The sequence below is a fragment of the Orcinus orca genome, chromosome 1 (assembly GCF_937001465.1).
Source record: "Orcinus orca chromosome 1, mOrcOrc1.1, whole genome shotgun sequence".
Lineage (NCBI taxonomy): Eukaryota > Metazoa > Chordata > Mammalia > Artiodactyla > Delphinidae > Orcinus > Orcinus orca.
Genome location: NC_064559.1, coordinates 490,214 through 510,013, shown reverse-complemented (window position 1 = coordinate 510,013; position 19,800 = coordinate 490,214). Strand labels below are relative to the sequence as shown.

The 19,800-nt window shown below is 42.2% G+C and overlaps 1 long non-coding RNA gene across 2 annotated transcripts; it reads left to right on the top strand.

Annotated features, from left to right (window-relative positions):
• The first annotated feature begins 1,748 nt into the window (after positions 1-1,748).
• On the top strand, positions 1,749-19,540 carry LOC125965256 (uncharacterized). 2 transcript variants are annotated; one of them, XR_007478944.1, is made up of 5 exons: positions 1,749-1,950; positions 9,131-9,305; positions 11,437-11,637; positions 13,738-13,849; positions 19,383-19,540. It is a non-coding gene; the product is annotated as an uncharacterized LOC125965256 (long non-coding RNA). The 2 variants fall into 2 exon arrangements; XR_007478945.1 differs by lacking the exon at positions 1,749-1,950 and adding an exon at positions 6,779-6,889.
• The last annotated feature ends 260 nt before the right edge of the window (positions 19,541-19,800 follow it).

Here is a 19,800-nt window from a genome sequence, read left to right as displayed (position 1 = left end):
AAAGAAGGAGAGTCACCAATATAGAGAACAAACTAATGGTTGCCAGTGCGGAGGGGGAGGAGGGGGCAATACAGGGGTGGGGAAGTGAGAGATCTAAACTACTGGGTGTACGATAGGCTCAAGGATGTATTGTACAACACAGGGAATATAGCCAATATTTTGTAACAACTGTAAATGTAAAGTAACCTTTAAAAAGTATATAAAACTTTTTTAAAAAAGAAATCATACTTAAAATTCGAAACAATTTAAATGTCCATCAACAGGAAAATGCACATATAAATTATTGTATTTCCCTACATGGGAATCCTACATAGCAAGGAAAGTACATGAACTAGACAGATCTTTACGTGTCAGCATGGATGAATCTAGAAAAGATAACACTAAATAAAGCAAGTAACAAGAGAAAACAAAATAGAATACTATATGCAGTTTAAGAATACTTAAAAATGTAGCCTACATAGAAAGACATCCATGCCAGTGATGGAGACCACGTTCAGAAGAGTGGTTACCCAGGGTCAGCTGGGGAGTGGCTGTGTTTGGGAAAGTGGTCACACCAGACTCTTTAACAGGAATGGTAATGTTTCACTTCACACACTGGCTGGAGGACGGAGGAGTGTCTGCGATGTTATAATGTGAGCACGCTGCATGTGAAAGCCATTGCTGACCACATCTAGGGGATCTGATGCGCGGTAGCTGGTAGTGGGTGGAGGCATCCAGAAGGTGGTGGTAGAAGAGGAACGTTGTACACGTAACGCCTAAGGCCTGACCAGAGGACGACCACTGTTCTAGAAACTGGACACAAATCCAACTTCTACGGCCAATCTTAGAAGACAAACTGAGGCATATTTAAAATTTTAACACTTTATGTGAGCAAAAATAGATTTAATTCAGGCACCACAAAGCGGAAGAGGTGAGGAGCACTCCAGCCACAGGAGCTGCAGAGATGTTTATTTTAAAAGGGCAGAAGCAAAGCAAGGAAATGACTGATTTGCTATGGCTTTAACGCCTAGTTGGTGGTTTGTAACTGGTTGTCCTCAGCGGTTTTCGTCACCCTGAGGCATTGACAGGCTTAGATTTTGGGTGGTTTACAGAGGCAGCCGCATCACTAGAGCCACCGCCGTCTAACGGCCTCTTTGCAGGGTTAATTTACTAACACCAATTGTCTGAATCCTTCCTCTCACTCAGTCACTTCACTTCCTACGCCTCAGTTTCTCTTCTGTAAAGTGGATATTCAGTAGGAAATTCTCTGTGGAGGTGTCAGTACAAAACAAAGTGATTATTAGTAACCACGATCATGTCCTGAATGCATGGAACACGTCACCGTTTGCCAACCACCGTGTCAAGTCAGCAGAAACGACAGAAATTAAGAGCTCTCCGCAGAAATTCACCCACCCGTGCACCATGTAACGGACCACAGGCGGACGTTCATTCAGCCTTTCCTGTGTCCCTCACAGAGTGCCCGCTCTCTCCTGGGCGGGGCGAGCACAGACAGCCGGAGTTTAACTACTTTTAAAATTCCTTGATACAACCATGTCTCACTTTTGTTTGGATCAGTCAGCAAACGTTTTTTGTAAACCCCAAACCCTCCACAGCTCCTACCTTTCGCGCCGCCCTAGTCTCAAAGCTCCCGCGACTGCTCCTCAGGCCGCGTCGTCATGGGAGGCGGGGCTGCGTGCTGCTCCTCAAGCCGCGTCGTCATGGGAGGCGGGTCTGCGTGCGGACGCACGGCGAGCGCGCAGAAGTCCTCGAGCCCCGCCCCCACGGGCCCGCCCGGAGGCTTAAACCGCAACCCCGCGGCTCTGGAGGGCGTTGATGCCCGCGCCAACACCAGGCCGTGCGTGGGCTCCGGAGCGCGGCATGGAGGGGCCGGCCTAGCTGGAGCCCGTGGCCCTATGTCTTCTGGCTGCGACTCCGGTCCTGCGCACGCTGCGGGGCCGCTGCCGCCGGGCGGTGAGCGCCCGAGGGGCCGGGAGGCGAGCCGGGGCCCCAGGCGGGTGTGGGCATCGTGTCCGCAGCCAGCGTCCCCGAGGCCGCGCTCGGGCCATGATCACTCGGTGAAGCTGGGCCGGGAGAGCGCGGCCGACTTCTTCTCGTGCTCTGAGGACCTGTGCGCGCTGCAGGGTTCGGTGCCTCTGCCCGCCTTGCCGCTTCCCTGCAGGAGGGCCTGCTGGAGTTAATGCCGACAGCCTCCATGGGGTGGACTGGGCGCCGCTCCTGAGCACCCTCTGCCCCTAATCTGTATCCAAAGCTGCTTCCAGCCACGGCTTGGCGAGACAGGTTTGTACTTCCCGCTTCCAGGGGCTGTCGTGTGGGCGCTACGAAGTGGAGTTTTAGATGGTACAAGGTGGAGGGTGGGCACTAGAACCGGTGCCCAGTGCCCGGGTGTGCGTGCAGTAGGCGGGGCGTGCGGCCTAGGACTCCTGCCAGCTCGGTGACCCCGGCCGAGTGCCTTAAGGCTTCAAGGTCTCAGTGTTCTCATCTGTAGCATGGGCTTAATAGGACCCAGTCTCTGTGGCGGTTACAAGGATGCACTGTGTTCATGCTTGTAGGTTCTACAATGTAGTACACTGAGCAGTTTGGAGCATCGTTAATTGTTGCACAGATGTTACCTGGTCTGTTGAATGACTTTGCCTGGTACACACCAAAGCGATTAGGAAATGCGTATATCCCCGCTTCATTTCCTTTCCATTAAAACAGGGCTCAGGAAAAAAAAATCTTTTTTCAATAGTCGTATCATGTAGTGGAAAGAGCACCGGTGTGAAGGCAGCTTAGGGTTTGAATTCCAGGGTTTATGCTCTCTGTGGCCTGGGCAGGTTACTTTTGAACTGTAATCCCCACACTTGTAAAATAACTTTAAAAACCACTCTTTCTGTGGGTTCTTAGAATTAATTAAGCAGGTTATGTGTGTAAAATATCCTGGCACTTGAATGAGTTGTCAGAACCAAGGGCTGCTGGAGACGATGCTTCTGCCCTAGGTAATCTTCTCTTCTGCTGGGCGGCAGGTAAACACAAGCACAGTAGTCAGTGCTCTGGAAGAAGTGAGTTCTGGTGCTACAGAGCGCAAAATCTTTTTTTTAAAATTTAATTATTATTTTATATTGGAGGATAGTTGATTTACAACATTGTGTTAGTTTCAGGTATACAGCAAAGCGATTCAGTTTTACATATATCCATTCCTTTTCAGATTCTTTTCCCATACAGTTTGTTATAGGATATGGAGTAGAGTTCCCTGTGCGATGCAGTAGGTCCTTGTTGATTACCTATTTTATATATAGTTGTGTGTATATGTTAATCCCAAATTCCAAATTTATCCCTCCCCACCCCCATCTTTCCCCTTTGCAGAGCACAGAAACTTGGAAGGGAAAGTTCAAGGTAGGCTTCTTGGAGGAGGTGCCATCCTTTCTAAGGATATGTAGAAACTCCTGGGGTAGCAGGAGGGAGCAGTGTGTGTCAGAGTTTGAGAAATATAAGAAAATATGGCAAAACTAAAGTACAGGACTGGAACTCAGGGTTTGGGCAAGAAATGAGAGTTGATATTGGAAACCTACTGGGGCCCGACAGAACGGGGCCTTGTTTGTCCTGTCAGAAGTTTAGATGTTTATCCTGAAGGCTGTGGGAAACACTGAAGAACAGTGAGATGCACTTCTGGTTTTGAGGCTCTCTCGGACCTCCATGTGGAAGGCAGTTGATTGGGTGCAGGGTGAATTGTAATCTAAGGGTCCCACTTAAGTTATAAAAGGTTGGACTGGGTTTTGGAGATCAGAGACAGAATTGGTGGGGCCTGGTGACCAGTTAGAAAAGGGAGGGCAGCAAGCGTGGGTGACAGTTTACAGCTGCATCTTTTTGTGAGATACAGAGCACAGTAGGAAGGGATTGGGGGTGGCGAGAGGATCTTACTTCATCTTCAGTGCTTTGGAGGGGCCTGGTAGATGGGTCTGGGCCTAAGGTACAGATCTGGGCTTTTTGGGAGGACAGGTGTTTGAAGGCATGGGAGATACTTAGGTTACCCACAAGATGATACAGAGAATCATAGGTCTGAGAGTTTTTTATGTGGGTATATTTGAGGGTGTTAATAAGCTGTGAGAAAGTAGCCAACAGAGAAAGGGTGTGAAGATCTAGGAGAGGAAATGATTGTTCATTTGTTTTCAAAAAGCTGAATACTTATTGTGTGCCTGGCCCGTTTTTTAGGATCTGGGGTTCACACCATCTGTTATCTCTCCTGCAAGGACAGTTCAACTCATCCCCTGGTGAAGAGAAGTCAGATTATTCTTTGCATCCCATTCAGGTGTAGGAACTGTTCTGTACCTCTGATGGGACTTTACTTAACCAAAGTAATAATGTAGAAATCAAAAGAAATTCTAGCTGGAAGGGACTTAAAGGCTACTGTACTTAATTTTGCCGAATATTTTACATTGAATTTAAGAAAAATTTATTGCAGAGCCCATTCTCTTCAGAGTTCCTTCACTGAACTTTCTTTATGTCTTCAATCCAGTGGGTCCAGCTTGTAGATTTTGGCCTCCTCCTAAATTTGCTTCTTCATCCATATTACATTTTGCCTGGACTATGGCAGAAGTTTTTGGGTGATTTCGCAGCCGCTAGGCTCAGTTCCTCTAAGTTCCTCTGCCTGCATGGATCGAATGATCTTCTACCATAAAAAGATATGCCTAAAATAATGCTGCTAATGGCTTGCCCACACAGAGTTAGTGCATACTAGCCGCCCAGCGTGTGCTCTGCACAGAGGCGTGTAGTCTGAACTGTGCTTGGCCAAGCCTCATGGGGCTCTTTGGCCCTGAGGAAGCGGAGCTTTCTGTGGTCACTCCCTTTATCTAATTGGTCCTTCAGCAGCGTGGCTCCTTTTTCTAATCAGCGGAGGCACCCTTACTCAGCCAGTGGTAGCCCCAGGCCTCATCACCTGTGGGATACAAGCCATGCTCTCTCCCAGGCTTGCTTGGGCCAACATCTCTATTTTCATTTCTGTCTCTTCTCACACTTGGACCCCTGCCCTTTAGTCATCGCCACATGCAGTGTTTACTGTGCCCAGCCGGTGTCAGCCTTGAGTGTCATTGCACAGGTGCTCCCTCTGCAGTTAATGCACCTCCTCCTCCAACTCTGCATAGCCTCATCTTTCTAGATTCTGCTTCGGGGTTATCATGAAGCCATCACTTGGATATAACATTCTGCCTCCAAAGGAACCTCTGTGCATAAAGGTTATGTTTCTTTATCTCATGTGATTGAAATTTTGAGTTTACACCTCTCCCTCCTTAATGAAGGCTTTAAGGGCAGGAGTCGTTTCTAATCCTTAGCACAGAGCAGGTGCTTTTTTTTTTAATGCTTTTTAATGATGATAAAATGTATGGTTTAAACCACTTATTTTACAATAATTTTGCTTTAGATTCTGGCAGAAATAAAGTTTACAGAAGTCGTGTTCCTGCGATAAGAAATAAAGATGTGACCTCCAGCTGTGTAAAGCTCTTAAATGCTGTGTAAGTGCGTCGGGTGCGCTAAGGAACCTGGAGCTAAGTGGGCTAGTTGTGAGAGAGAGAGACTTAACTGTGTTAACAATGGTAAGCCTTCATTGTGTCCTGCCGACATTTGATAGTTGCTGTTGGGGCAAACTAAACCAGTAAAATTTTAAACTCTTCCTCCATTTTAAAGGGATTGAATAAATTGGCCACTTTGGTGTACCTGTGTCCTGCGAATTGTCCAATTAGAGATGGAGGTTTAGAAAGTGAGTTTCAGTCTTGTTTAAGTCTCTTCCCATCAGACTGGTTTTGTGATTTCCTACACACCATGTTACTTCCTGTCTACCTTTTCTTGGTGTTGTTCATGCCTGGATTGTCTCCTGTACCTGCTCAAACCTTGGTCCGTTCTCATTTGTACCATGAAATTTTGTCATGCTGGATACTGTCAGAACTAATTTTACTTAACTTTGTGTTAAGCCACAAACCACACATTTTGTATATTTTCTGTTTTTTTTGTTTGTCTATATTTTTATGGTTTTCGTCAAGAAATATTATGGGAAGGGAAATAGCAAGATGTAAAGAGCAAAAAAGTCATCATTCTCTTTAAATTGTTAGAACATCTAGCTGCAATCATAATTATGATGCACTGTGGTATGTGTTAAAAGAGGAAATACATGTAATGTCCCGTAGGAGCAGCAAACTCAGTGGTGTTAGTGGGGGTGTGTCATGGAAGTAATCAAAAAGCATGTGACTGTTGGTTGGTGTCCTGAAACATTAGTGTGTGTTCCCTGTGTCCAGTAGTGGTCTGGAGGGGTCAGGAAGCTTGCCTTTCAATTTGAGGGAACAGAGAGTTTGAGGTCCTCTCTCTTATATTGCTCTAGTATACTGCATAGCACCTAATAAAATACTGGGTTTATAGTTGACTTTTAAGTCACTGATTGATAAACATTGGGATGTATCTTTGGAAATGAAAATAGGAAGAATCTTATGCTTTTTATTTTTTTCCTTTTTTTCCTATATCTGAAAAGATATGTAGTACTTTGCTGAGTGGTTGGGAATAAAGTTTGCAGTATTCAGTGTATTCAGTTTTAGTATCTAAATAGAATTAAACTGTTGCAATAAACTGGAATAACACTTTGTTACTGACAAGTTTTAGAATGCATCTGTTCGTCAATTACCTGTTTGGGAAGATTGTAGTTAATGATTTTGAGAATGTGGCTATAAACCTCCAATTGACTCAAGAAAAGCAAATAAGTCAAGATTGACAAATGTATAGGCTCTTCATCTTAGAGTGTGTGTGTGTTTTTTTCCTTTTAGTTATTTTTCAAGGTATAAAGAATTCTATCACACTTAAGACAAGTTAAGTAAACTTCATGGGGTGTAATCTGACATGGCAGGGAGCAGATCACATGGCCTAGATCTTAAAGGTGATTTTATGTTTAAACTTTCATGAAAACATATGTGATTGAAGCACATTAATATATTGATACAGATGGCAGTTCATTTTTGTCTTTTTTTTTTTTTTTTTTGCGGTACGGTTCCCTCCCACTCTTGTGGCCTCTCTCCCGTTGCGGAGCACAGGCTCCAGACGCGCAGGCTCAGAGGCTATGGCTCACGGGCCTAGCCGCTCCGCGGCATGTGGGATCTTCCTGGACCAGGGCACGAACCTGTGTCCTCTGCATCGGCAGGTGGACTCTCAACCACTGCGCCACCAGGGAAACCCTAATTTTTGTCTTTTGATACATGTGAGTGCAGCTTTCATTTTGCTGAAAGAATATGACCAGTTTTCAGTTTGGGATTCTACCATTTAGTAAAGATACTCCACTTAATTTTAGAAATAAGAGATTTAATATATAATACCTAATAATACTTTTATGTATTTTAGTTACTGAAAATATTTATTGTAATACTGTGAAGAAACTATGCCGTTATAGTCTTCAAGACTTAAATGAATCAAGTGTTTATTAGCTGCTGTAGTTTTTAAACTAATAAAAATCAGTACATCAGCAATTTGTAAATACAGTTTTTAAAATAATGCCTTAACAACTTTACAGTGGTTATAATGACTGTATTTAGGCCTAAAGTTATTTAATAATTTGACATGAAGCCTTTTTAATAGTTTGATGGTGCAGATCAGGGATAGGTAATCTATGGCTGGTGGGCCAGATCCAGCCCGTCGCCTGGTTTTGTAAAGGAAGTTTTTTTGGAACATAATCGCACCCATTGTTTACATGGTAGTTATGGCTACTTTCACCCTACGCCAGTGGGGCAGAGTAGTTGCAACAGAAACTGTATATCCCACAAATCTGGAAATGTTTAAATTTAGGTTTTAAAAATTGAAAAATTCTTTGAACCTATACAGGGCAAGTCCATTGACCCCTGAGGTGGAAAACAGCCAAGAACTTTGGTGCCAAAGCCAAATGGCCTAGGTTCAAATTCCCTTTCTCCCATTTCATAGCTAGTGACCATGGGCAAATCACTTAACCTCTATGCCTCATTATGAGGTTTAACTGAACTCATTTGTATAAATAGTGCCTGGCGCATACTAAGCACTGTGCAAGTGATTGCTGTTGTTTCTGCTTGGAGCTTTTATAAGTTATTGTTAATAGAAAAATGACACTAATGATTTTCCTTTTAGAGTATCAAAGGCACTTTGAGTCTTTTATTTTTTCAAGAATGTAATATGACTTTTTTCATTTACAGTCAGTGTTCCCTGTTACCAAAATTTACTTTATGAATATAAAGAATTGAATGTCTTTAAGACAGTACTTGTGCTTAGATGTCAAACCATTATCTTCCCAAGGCACATCCAACTGGCTGTGCATAGTCCAGGCCTCTGAAGTTTGTGTGCACACCCTAGGTAGCATGTGAGATCCATTTTGTAAATATAGTTTTTAAAATAATGCTTGGAACTTCCCTGGCGGTCCAGCAGTTAAGACTATGCGCTCCCAATGCAGGGGGCTTGGATTCGATCCCTGCTCAAGGAACTAGATCCCACGTGCCTGCCGTAACTAAGAGCCCACATGCCACAACTAAAAGATCTGGCATGTTGCAACTTAAGACCTGGCACAGCCAAACAAACAAACAAATAAATAAATAAATATTTTTAAAAAATAAGTAAAACAAAATAATGCCTTAGGAGTTAGGAAAAGAAAATATTAGAACGTTTTTACCTTTGTATTATTTTAAAAAATCTGTGTAGTTTATCATGTACCTAAATTATATGTATGGAACTTTGTGTATATAATTTGTTAATAAATAAGATGCTTGTTAAAAAGTTTTCTTATGGTTTTCCCAGTCAGGTGTTTGGAGGCCATTGGAGGACAGAATGATGAAATATAGAGCCTCAGCAAAGATAGAATTTAGAACCAATTCCCTGACTTAGAAGATAAGGAAAATAATTCATAGACTGTAATTGAGTTGTCCAACTTTACATAAGTGTTCAGAAACAGGAAATCCAGTGGCTAGAATCTAATCACTGACTGACTAGAATCTGGGTCACTGGACTCATAAACCAGAAGTGACTGTTTCATTTCTCAGGTTGATGCTCCTGGTATATATACTTGATATGTGTGTGTGTAAATCTCTGACATAATAAGCCGTACTCAGTAGGCACACACTGTTTCCTTATTCAAGCATCTTAATTTCATCCCATTAAATCTTTGAAGTATCAGACTATCAGAAGGCATGAAGAAACCTGGGCTGAGAGTCTTCGTTCCAGGAGACCTGATCTTGACTGTATGGCTGGTTTGAGGCGCATCACTCTGAACTGCAGCACGCTCATTGGTGACCTGGGTACAAGTGCTTTGGCAGAATCTCTTAGTGAGGATTTATGGCTTAGAGGTAAATTCTAAAATTGAAAATACTGAATTTTTAATATGATATATGCTTAGCTTTTGGCATGATACTGTTGTGATAGGATGTTTCTTAAAGCCTCATTTTACTGATAGCTTTTATTTTGCTTTTAAACTTTCTCTAAGAGTTGCATATATCCTTTATAGAAAATACAGAGTAACAAGAGAACAATTACCTATAATTTTTTTTTTTTTTTTTTTTTTTTTTGCGTTACGCGGGCCTCTCACTGCTGTGGCCTCTCCCGTTGCGGAGCACAGGCTCCGGACGCGCAGGCTCAGCGGCCATGGCTCACGGGCCCAGCCGCTCCGCGGCATGTGGGATCCTCCCAGACCGGGGCACGAACCCGTGTCCCCTGCATCGGCAGGCGGACTCTCAACCACTGCGCCACCAGGGAAGCCCGACCTATAATTTTAATACCCAGACATAATCACTGTTCATTTTGGTGTATATACTTTCAGTCTTTTTTTTCTATAAATATATTTGTACACTTAGGGATTACAAAAGTAGAATTGTAGTATACTTGCTGTTTCATATTCCTGCTTTTTTCACTTAATGATGTATCATGTAGTATTGCGTCGTATTGATGTCCCATAGTTTAATCAATTCCTTGCCATTAGATTTAGACAGTTTGCTTTTCCCTATCACAAACAATGTGAATACGTTATATATACATCTCTGTGTCCATCGGGCTTACTTCTGTAGAATAAGGTACTACAAGTGGAATGACTAAGTGTGACATATTTTTAAGACTTTTGATACACATGGCCAAATTACCACCCAGAAATGCTATGCCAGTTTGTAGTCCACCCCAACAGTAGATGTGAAGCCTGCCTCTCACAAACACTGGCTTGTAGCACTTGTAAAAAAATGTAAAACTACAAAAATGAGTACCTCTCCATTTTCTATGCAAGTGGGATTACTCCAAATTCTATAACATTTTTCAATTAATTTAGTATGAGCATTTTAGCAAGTCAGTAAATTTGCATCTCCTGCATCATTTTTTGGAATTGTTCAGTATTCCATTATATGAATATGCCACAGTGCACATAGCTTATCCATTCTTGTGTATAAGCTTTGTCCAGTTTTTCAGTTACAAATAGTCCTCTGATATATATCCTTACCTATATCTCTGACTATTTTGGTTAAATTCTTAGAAAGAGAGTTGTTGGATCAAAAGGGTATAGACATTATTTAAAGGCTTTTCCTACAGAATCTTGCCTGAATCTGATAGGAGAATAACCACATTTTGTTTTATTTTGTATTCATTTGATTTACTGGTGAGGTTTACTGGCTGTTTGTATTAATTTGGCTATTTGGTTAATTATACCCTGTGTCCATTCTTCTGTAGTGAGAGTTTGTAAGGGTTGTATGATATCCTGTCAGATCCATATGTCTGACTTGCTATTTCTATGTGTCATGGGGGTGTTGAAAGACTCCACTTATTTTAATGTGATGGTCCACTCAACACTTAAATAAATGACTCATGATAGTTATATTTTTTAATACCTGTGCTTTGGTGATGATCCCTTTGGTTTAAATGAGTAGGTTGTTCAGCCCCACAACTACTAGAATTCATGATCAGTTTTTCTGGTTTTTGTCTGACTTTTTATGGAGAGAGTTCTTGACCATCATATTTCATGATAGGTTTTTAGTATGTATTCTCTATTCACACATTGTTTGAATTTGTTATTATTTGTAACCTCTTAGACTTGTCTTTTTTTCCTCTAAAACTAACAGTTATTACATTTCTTCTATTTTGTTTTCCCCTTTTAACTAGTTTCATGTGTGATTTGGAGCTGAAGATCATGATCAAAAGAATGCAGTGCATTTCTGAGCTCCACCAGGTTTTGCTTGTGAGGTTTACATGCCACTGCCACCCTTGCTAATTATGAACTGAGATTCATTTTGTGATGCTTTTTGCTCATAGGTTATATACAGTTATTCTTCAGTTCTGTAATTGTAAAATATGTTGGATGATTTATTGGGACTAAAGGCAGGGTTATCATTGCACATCCAAGAAGAGGTTTTTAAATTGGATTATGCATTATGTGTGTGCGTATACATTTCTGTTTTTTTCCATATCCAAAATTACAAACCTGCCATGACTTCTCTTGTGCAGGACTCTTCCACACGTGAGAAAATGGGAGCTGTCTATATGTTAAATCTGTATAGACTTCGCAAATGACCTTTTGTCTTTCATCGAAAGCACTGGACCTGCAGCAGTGTGGCCTCACCAGTGAGGGAGCAAAGGCTTTACTAAAGGCCCTTGAAACCAACAGAACTCTGCTCGTTCTGGATATAAGAAAAAATCCACTTATTGGTATGTGCTCACTTTTTTTTAATTGATAAACACATAGGAAAACAAAAAGAATTTGTTCACGTATTGACAGTTTTTAAAACTTAATGTGTTTAACTTTCCTCATCATATACAGCTGGCCCTTGAACAATGTGGGGCTAGGGGTGCCGACCCCTACGCAGTTGAAAATCTGGGTATAAGTTTATAGTCAGTGGTTCCGCATCTGTGGATTCAACCAACCTTGGATCGTGTAGGATGATAGTACATATTTATTGAAAAATATCCGTGTGTCAATGGACCCGCGAGGTTCAAACCCATGTTGTTCAAGCTGCAACTGTACTTTTCTAGTGTTGCACTTCCCTTATGTCTTTAGCAGATAATGTACTAATTAAAGTGAATTATACTTGTAAATTGTTCTTATCTCTACTCTAAATAGAGGTGAACCTAGATACTAAGCCTGCTTCCACGAAGAGCATTATTTCTTTCCTGTGCAACCTCTGAATTCTTGCCAGAAGTACTTTATTCATTTGTCAGATTCACAAGTAATTTTTTTACTATCTTCTGTGTGCCAGATATGGGTTTAGGCACTAGGGATAAAGCAGTGAACCAGACAGACAAAAGTCTTGCCCTCATGGAGCTTACATTCTAGTGAAGGAGTTCAGATAGAAATGAGTAAACAGATAAGTCATATAATTTTAGGTAGTAGGAAGTGCAAAAATATCTTAATGTAAGGAGAGTGAGGGGGGGCAGGTAGGACTCCATTGGACAGGTTTGTTAGGGGATGGCTTTACTGGAGAAGTGGCATTTGAATGGAGACCTGAATGAAGAGAGGAGCAAGCCATGGAAGAACTGGAGTAAGCACATTCCAGGACAAGGAGGCAATGAGTATGCAGGTATGTAGGTGGGTGGAGTATTTAAGGAAAAGCAAGGAGGCCAACATGGCCAGAGTACTGAGTGAAGAAGAGTGTGGTATGACATGAGGTCAAGGAGCTAGCCAGGGGTCTGCTCTTGTAAAGTCTTGAAGGCCAGAGTAAAGATGTGGATTCTTCTAAATGAGTAGAGGGTTTTGAAGTGGGACAAGGCATGATCCAAATAGTATCTGAATAAGATTACCTGGTATAGAGAATAGACTTGGGGGGATAAAGAAGAGAAACAGGGAGGCCAGTTAGGAGACTATCACAGGGTTCCAAATAAGAGATGTTTATGGCCTAGGTTAGGTTGGAAGTTTGCAGCAAGTGAAAAGTGGTTGAATTCAGGTTGTGTTTTGAGGGTGTAGCTAACAAGGCTTGCCGATAGATTAGATGTGGGGTATGAAGGAGACAGTAACAAGGAGACAAGTCGTTGATGATTATGTGTGCAACTGGGTGGTATCACTTAGAAGGGGGCTGATGGGAGGAGCAGCTTTTGAGGGAATATCAGGACTTTGGTTTGTTATCTTGGATGCCCTTTAGGTATCTAAGTGTCTGGACGGTGCTTAGACTGTACTTTCTATCCAAAGGTATCTAAAGCCACTTTAGATGCAAAATGTTTAAAGCTGACCTTTGCTGCTGCCGAAATGGTAGCCACTGGGGGCAGTCTGCAAGATGGCATCTTAGGTTTTTGAGGAAGAAATTAGAATACACAAAGTGGGAAGTAAGTGTATAATTACATAATGTAGACTTCATATTTAATTTTATGGGAAAAGCAATAATTAGTTGGCTTTTGGTTTTAAATGGAAATAGCCACTCATTGGGAAATAATTACTCTAATTTCAATTTATTTTACTTTAAATCATTCTGTGATGAAAGCAGTTACTAAAAAAGGTCTCCAGAATGGAAAGAGTGCCAAGTTAGAGGCATATAACATGTTTTAATTCTCTTGGAAGAATTTCTCTTTAATGGCTTGTTTTTCTTTCCTTTTTAAAAGAAAATTATCAAGGTACTTTCTGCCATCTTAAAACTAAGTTTTTAGTCAAATGAAATGGCTTTTCTGATTTTGAAAATGTTGTGTGATGCTTTAATTTAGTTTCCCAGAAATGCAGATTGAAGACCTTTTATTAACTTAAAATATCTTAATTTCCAATGAAGATCAAACCCTCCTAAATTACCTGTAACTTAAATGGCATATTTATCATTTCTGTCTCAGTACCAGTGGATAACTTCTCCATCGGTGAAGGAACCATACAAAGCTGCTAGACAGAAAAGGAGAACTATAATTTTGGAAAGTGGTTGAAAAGGAAAAGCTACTATTAGAATTGGTAACTCTTTCTTTTTTTTAATGCTACTAGAATTTATACCCCTTATATTTTCCGGTGGGCTAAAATTAAAACAGCGTTAATGGTTATTCCTTAACGGTTAATTACTTCCTTAACGGTTAGCTGTCAATATTATTTGTGGTTCTTATGGAACGTGCCTAGGATGTTCCTGACACATAGTGTTTAATATGTATTAGATATTAATATTAATGTGATAAAGCTCTTGAAGTGACAAAATCCATATCCAGATATGAGGTCACCTTTTCTCCCTTTCATGTGGGGTCCATGCCTTAGGAAAGAGAGGGAAGCATGTGATGTGTCTAGTGACAACCCCAAGATAAAATAAAGTAGGCAGAGCCCTTGGCGCTTTACAGATACGAATACCTTTTATTGTCATCACCACCCTGTGAACAGTGTTTTACAGCAGCGCAGACAGGTTAGGGTCAGGTGCAGCGGGGAAGTGGGATCAGGCAGGAGAAGGACATGGGGAGAGTCGGGTGGGGGCTGGTTCCAGAGTCTTTACTAAGGAAACAACAAAAATCACAGATGATAATGACTGTTTTTTCAAAATGCAGGAATCAGTGGAAAAACTAGAAATGATCATGTTCAGAATTGTGATCAGTTATGTCTAAGTATGTAAAAGTCAGTTACTTTCCCATAAGCCAGAAATAACAATAAAAAACAAGGAAAGATCCCATTCGCAATAGTCACAAAAATTAGTAAATATCTAGAAGTCAGTTCAGTGTTCACCTGAAAAAGTTAGTGCAAAAGGATAGATGAAACATATTAAACATATATGTTAACATTAATAAAATGTAATGTTAACATATGATCTATTAACATGTAAAGCCACTGGCAGAGGGAAACACAGATCGGTGGAAAAGTCCAGAAACTGGTCCCTGTTTACTTGAGAATTGTATTTTAACTTAGACAATTTTAAAGTCTAACTTGACTTTTTGTCTAATTGACTGATTGAAGCATTGATAATTCATTTAAACAGAAATTATATATTTGCATCACAGCATACACAAATTCTAGTCAGTCGAAAAGATGCAAATACAACTAAATGCAAGAAGCAAATATAAAATACAGGAGAGAATTTCTGTGTAAGTGTAGGGAGTACAGAAGCCTTCCTAAGTAAGCCATAAAACTCAGAAGCCATAAAGTAAAAGATATTTAATTACATGAAAATTTAAAACTTTTCTACAGTTCAAGACATAAACAAAACAAAATGACAGACACAAAAGTTTGGTAGTGTATTAACATATAAAGGTTACTGTTGATATAGAGGAGAACCCACAAATAAATGAAAAAGGATAACCAAATTTTAAAAAGGCAGGGGATGGTTTCTACCCGTATGAGCAAACAACTCAGAAGAAACACAGCTGGCTACTAGACAAATGAAGAGGGGCCAACTTCTTTAGGAAATGCAGATGAAAACCATGGGATTTTCTTCCCCTCTGATGGGCAGAAATTCTAGACTGATAACATCTGGTGTAGACGAGGGAACAAGCACACTTTGCCTATGTTAAGTACAATAAATGTGTTCAATTCTGGAGTGAGGTTTGCAGTGTCCATCAAAGTTCAAAACTCTCTTGCTCTTTGACCAAAGACTTTTACTTCTAGGCACCTGCCCTCTGCCAGTACTCTGCCTTGCACAGAAGTGTGCATAAAATCAGGCACCCCCAAGTCCAATGAGGGATACTTACGTAATGGAGAAAATCTAGAGACAACCCGGATATCCTTCAGGAGGGGTCTGATGAAGGAAATTAGGATCCATCCGTGGTATGGAGTAACGTGTGTGTGGAGAACGGGGAAGGTCTGTGAGCAAACTGGGAAGATGACCTGATACATCATCAGGTCAAAAGGAAAAAGAGCAGGTGTAGAAAAGGACATTTCTGTTATTCCACTTAGAAACCCACAGTGTTTGTATTTGTAAATACTATATATGTATATATGTACATATGGAAACACGCATATATACACTTATACACATTTGTGTATCTGATCCTGAAAATGCACAAAAAAACGTTAATGGCAACCACCTGTATGGATGGGAATAGATCTTTATATTTTTACTCTAGTTTTCCTAATCATGTGCAAATTTAGAGTTAATTTTTTATTTAAAAGTTAGGCAGTCAGGAGAGGCCTAGTGACTCTTTTGTGGGCTTCTCTCACCTCAGGATGCACTCGTCGCGCCCTTGTTGTTTCTGGTTTGTCTTTTGGAGCAGACACCACTGAAACGAGCGTCTTGTCATCGCTTGCCAACTGCCTGCGGTTTTCTTGCGCCCTCCTAACCCTCACCACCTTTGTGAGATGCTGTTTCGCGCTGAGGTGGTGCTTTTCCTCTCACACACACCCCTCTTATACCTTGGGAAGTCCCGGGGTTTCTCAGTGGGCATTCTAGAATACTCATCCCAGAGATGCAGTGGGTTTGTTTTTCAGCCACATGCATTTGGGGAAAACTCTGTTCCTGTATGAATTATCCTCTTGGGAGTTCACGATTCACCGGAGCTCTTGAGACGCTCTAGGAAGTTGAGTCAAGAAACCCTTGTAGCCCTGTTAATTCAGGATTTCCTAAATTTCTATGACTGACTGTGGCACCGCTTTTCCAGTCACAACCATCCTTATCAGCTTCTGTCATAGACTCCCTGGGGAGCGCTGCTCAGACTCTGTCCTGGAAGCTTTGCAGTCCCAGGATTACCCGCTGCTTCCACACCCTCCCGGCCCCCTGCTAGCGCTCTGTCAGCCTGGCACCTTCTCCCTGCCCCCCAACTCATTCAGGCCACAGGCCCTGCCCTCGCTGTGGGATTCAGTGATAACGCCTGGGAGCAGTGGCCCAGCACAGCCCACGGCAGTGCTCGGCGTGGCTCACAGGGTTTAAAACACGCAATTTGAGCCCTTACTGGAACATGGGAAGATGATTTAAAGCCAGATGTCTTATTTCATAATCCCCGTGTCTCTGAAAGTGGGAGAAACAGACTGGGAGGGCCGTATGTTTCAAGCAAAAGGGAGACTGTTTCTCTGTGGAAGTAAAGAACAGGCCCTCACAGTTAACAGGTGACGTAGGGAGTTTGTGCTGAGTCTGCCATGTTGGGCCTGTTATACTCATTTATATGACCATTGGGTCCCTATTGGCATTTGCATTTACTGCCCATGCTTGAAACACCCCAGTGTCCCTGTCTTGGTCACGAGCCCTAATTCTGTTGACCTAGAAAGTTCTTTGTGGGAGCTTTCTATCAGGGCTCTCCCGCAGTGTCCCTGCCCTCAAGCCCCTATGTCCTAGTACTTCTTCTACAATGCAGAACTCCTTGTTGTGCAGACCTGATTGCTCCTCGTTGCTCCAGGATCCGATCGATCCAGTTCCTGGGAGAGCGTGTCTGTAGGGCCCTCTGCAATCTGCAGTCCTGCCCCCAACCAGGCACCCAGCACCCCAGGTGCTGCAGAGAACTTGCTGGGGTCCCCCGTGCCTTGGCAGAGACAGCTCTCTGCCAGATGCCCTTCCTTCGTCTCCCCCTGTCGTGACCCCTCCCACCTCCCTTACTCTGAAACCTTCAACCTTCCCTCGGGCAGAGTTACTTGCTCAGCTCTGTGCTTCCACAGCCCTTGTCCTGTGGAATTTGAATCCCCTCCACAGCTGTCTTGCTAGGTTGGGAGCAGCTGATTCCCCTTCATCTTTTTCTTTCTTCCCTCAGCCCCACAGCAGGGACACTCTTGGGCACCGTGCGAATTTAATCTTCAATTTCTAGTTGTTATGACATTGTTGCTGTGATGATACCACCTACGTTCACAGTAGGATGGATGAATGTGTGGGGGATGACTGTAAATACAGATTCTTTGTAAATCCAGGTTTCTAATTCTTCCCCCTTTTCATATTTTTCCCCTTAAATCACATGTCCTTTTTGCTGCTTCCAGCTCTATAATTGGACTGTCGCCTGGGGAACCTGAGGCAGCAGAATATCAAAGAGGGTAGACACTAAGTTTTTAATGTAAATGTCAACCAGGATACCTACTAGCTGTGAAAAGGGGGTCCCAGAATTCAGGCTCAAAGCCTATTACCAGATACTTGGTTTCCCTGCTTGTGTCTCTTCTGTCTGTCGACGTGCACTTGACTCCTATTAACTTTAACAGGAATTATGTATGTGCCCTGAGAGGCGAGCATAGCTTTTAATGGGGGCTTCCTCACCCTGCTTTTCTTTGCTGATTACTTTTAATGAATCCCATCCAGTAGAAGTGGAATAATAAGACAGGATGTGCTTGAGAAAATGGAGAGAGTTATTACATATTTTCCTTGTAATCCAGAATAACATGTCAGCTCTTCTTCTGTTTGTCTCCTTTGTTTGTCAGTGGAAGATAATTTTGGCTTGCTTACTTTCCAAATCAGAAACTGAAGTCCAATACTAACGTATCCTAGATGAAACTTGACTCATTCATTTTTGAGAGTCTGTATGAGCCCTGTGCAAGGTGCAGAGAATGAAAAGACAAATTTATTGACTTCAATAGATATTTACATAGCATTGAATGTGTTCCAGATGCTGTTCTGAATTCTATCAGTTATCTACTTTTGCATCATAGAACACTTCAAGACAGTGACTTAAAACCACAGCCATTTCTTTTGCTCAGGATTCTTTTCAGTCAGCAGGTGGGGCCGGGCTCAGTGGGGTGATTTCTTCTGGTCTCATCTGAGATCACTTATTCAACCAAAGTCATCTGGTGATCCACCTAGAGTCTAAATGGCCCCCCTCATCTGTCTGGCAGCTGTTGCTGGCTGGCTGTTGGCTGGGCCTGTTATTTCCAGCAGGCTAGCTCGGGCTTGCTTACATGGCAGTGATGTTTTAAGAGGGCAGGTATAGAAGCCGCATGCCCCTTGAGGCCTCAGCTTGGAAGTTGCACAGCGTCACTCCTGTTGCAGTCTCTTGGTCAAAGCAAGTCCACAAGGCCAGCCCAGATTCAAAAGGTGTGGAGCACAAGACCCCACCTCTTGCTGGGAGGGCTGCAGAGAATTTGTGGCCATTTAGTCCTCACATCAGAGAGGCACAACAGAGAGATTTAGTAACTTGTTCAAGATCACACAGCTTGGGACAATACAGTGTTTTAAGTGCTTTGAAAGCTGCTGCTCATTATTTTTAAATCTTACCGCCACTATTCAGACCAACTCATTTTTTTTCTCTGCAGCCTTGTAGAGAAAGGGTCGTTCACATTGCTGTGTGGCTGCCATGGGTTGGAAGCCTCATATATGTTGTACCACTGAACTGTCATAACTAGTATGAAATGGAGATATTACTATTATTCCTAATATTCAGATGAGGAAACTGAGGCTCTTGGAAATTAAGTATGAGTCGTATAAGAGAATGTTAACTCACTGTTCCATATGCAAGAGTGGTCTCCCTAAGTAAATTATAAATGTTCTGGCACAGATCTTTTTTTTAATCTCTTGTTTGCATCTGGAAAATGGTTTTTAAAACTTTTCTGTTGCTTTGTTAATGGTAGTTGCACATTGTAGAAAAATAGCTGGAACAAAAAACATGTTTTTCAGATGTCCAGTGGAGCCCCAGAATAAAAGCAAGATGAATATTCAATTCCACATTGGCAACACCAAAGAAGATGATGCTTTAGAAAAAAGATTTCTCGACAAAGCTCTTGAACTCAATATGATCTCCCCGAAAAGGCATAGGTGAGTACATGTCCCATTCAGAAGCTTGTCAGAGAATTGGTTTAGTTTTCAGATGCTGAAGGAGACACATCTAGGAGCCTGCCCATCCTGGAGTAGCAGTTATTGTAACTAGTTGGGAAAGACCGTTTGTTACGGGGGTGCTCCTGCTGCTGCTTACAGGCCCCTTAGCATGATTCCACGGCCGGGAGCATGGCGGGGGCCACACCTTCTAGGAGCTTTGGTCAAAATTTCCTTTGACAATCTCTGCTCTGACAGCACAGAGGGTGCCATCCCATCTCTG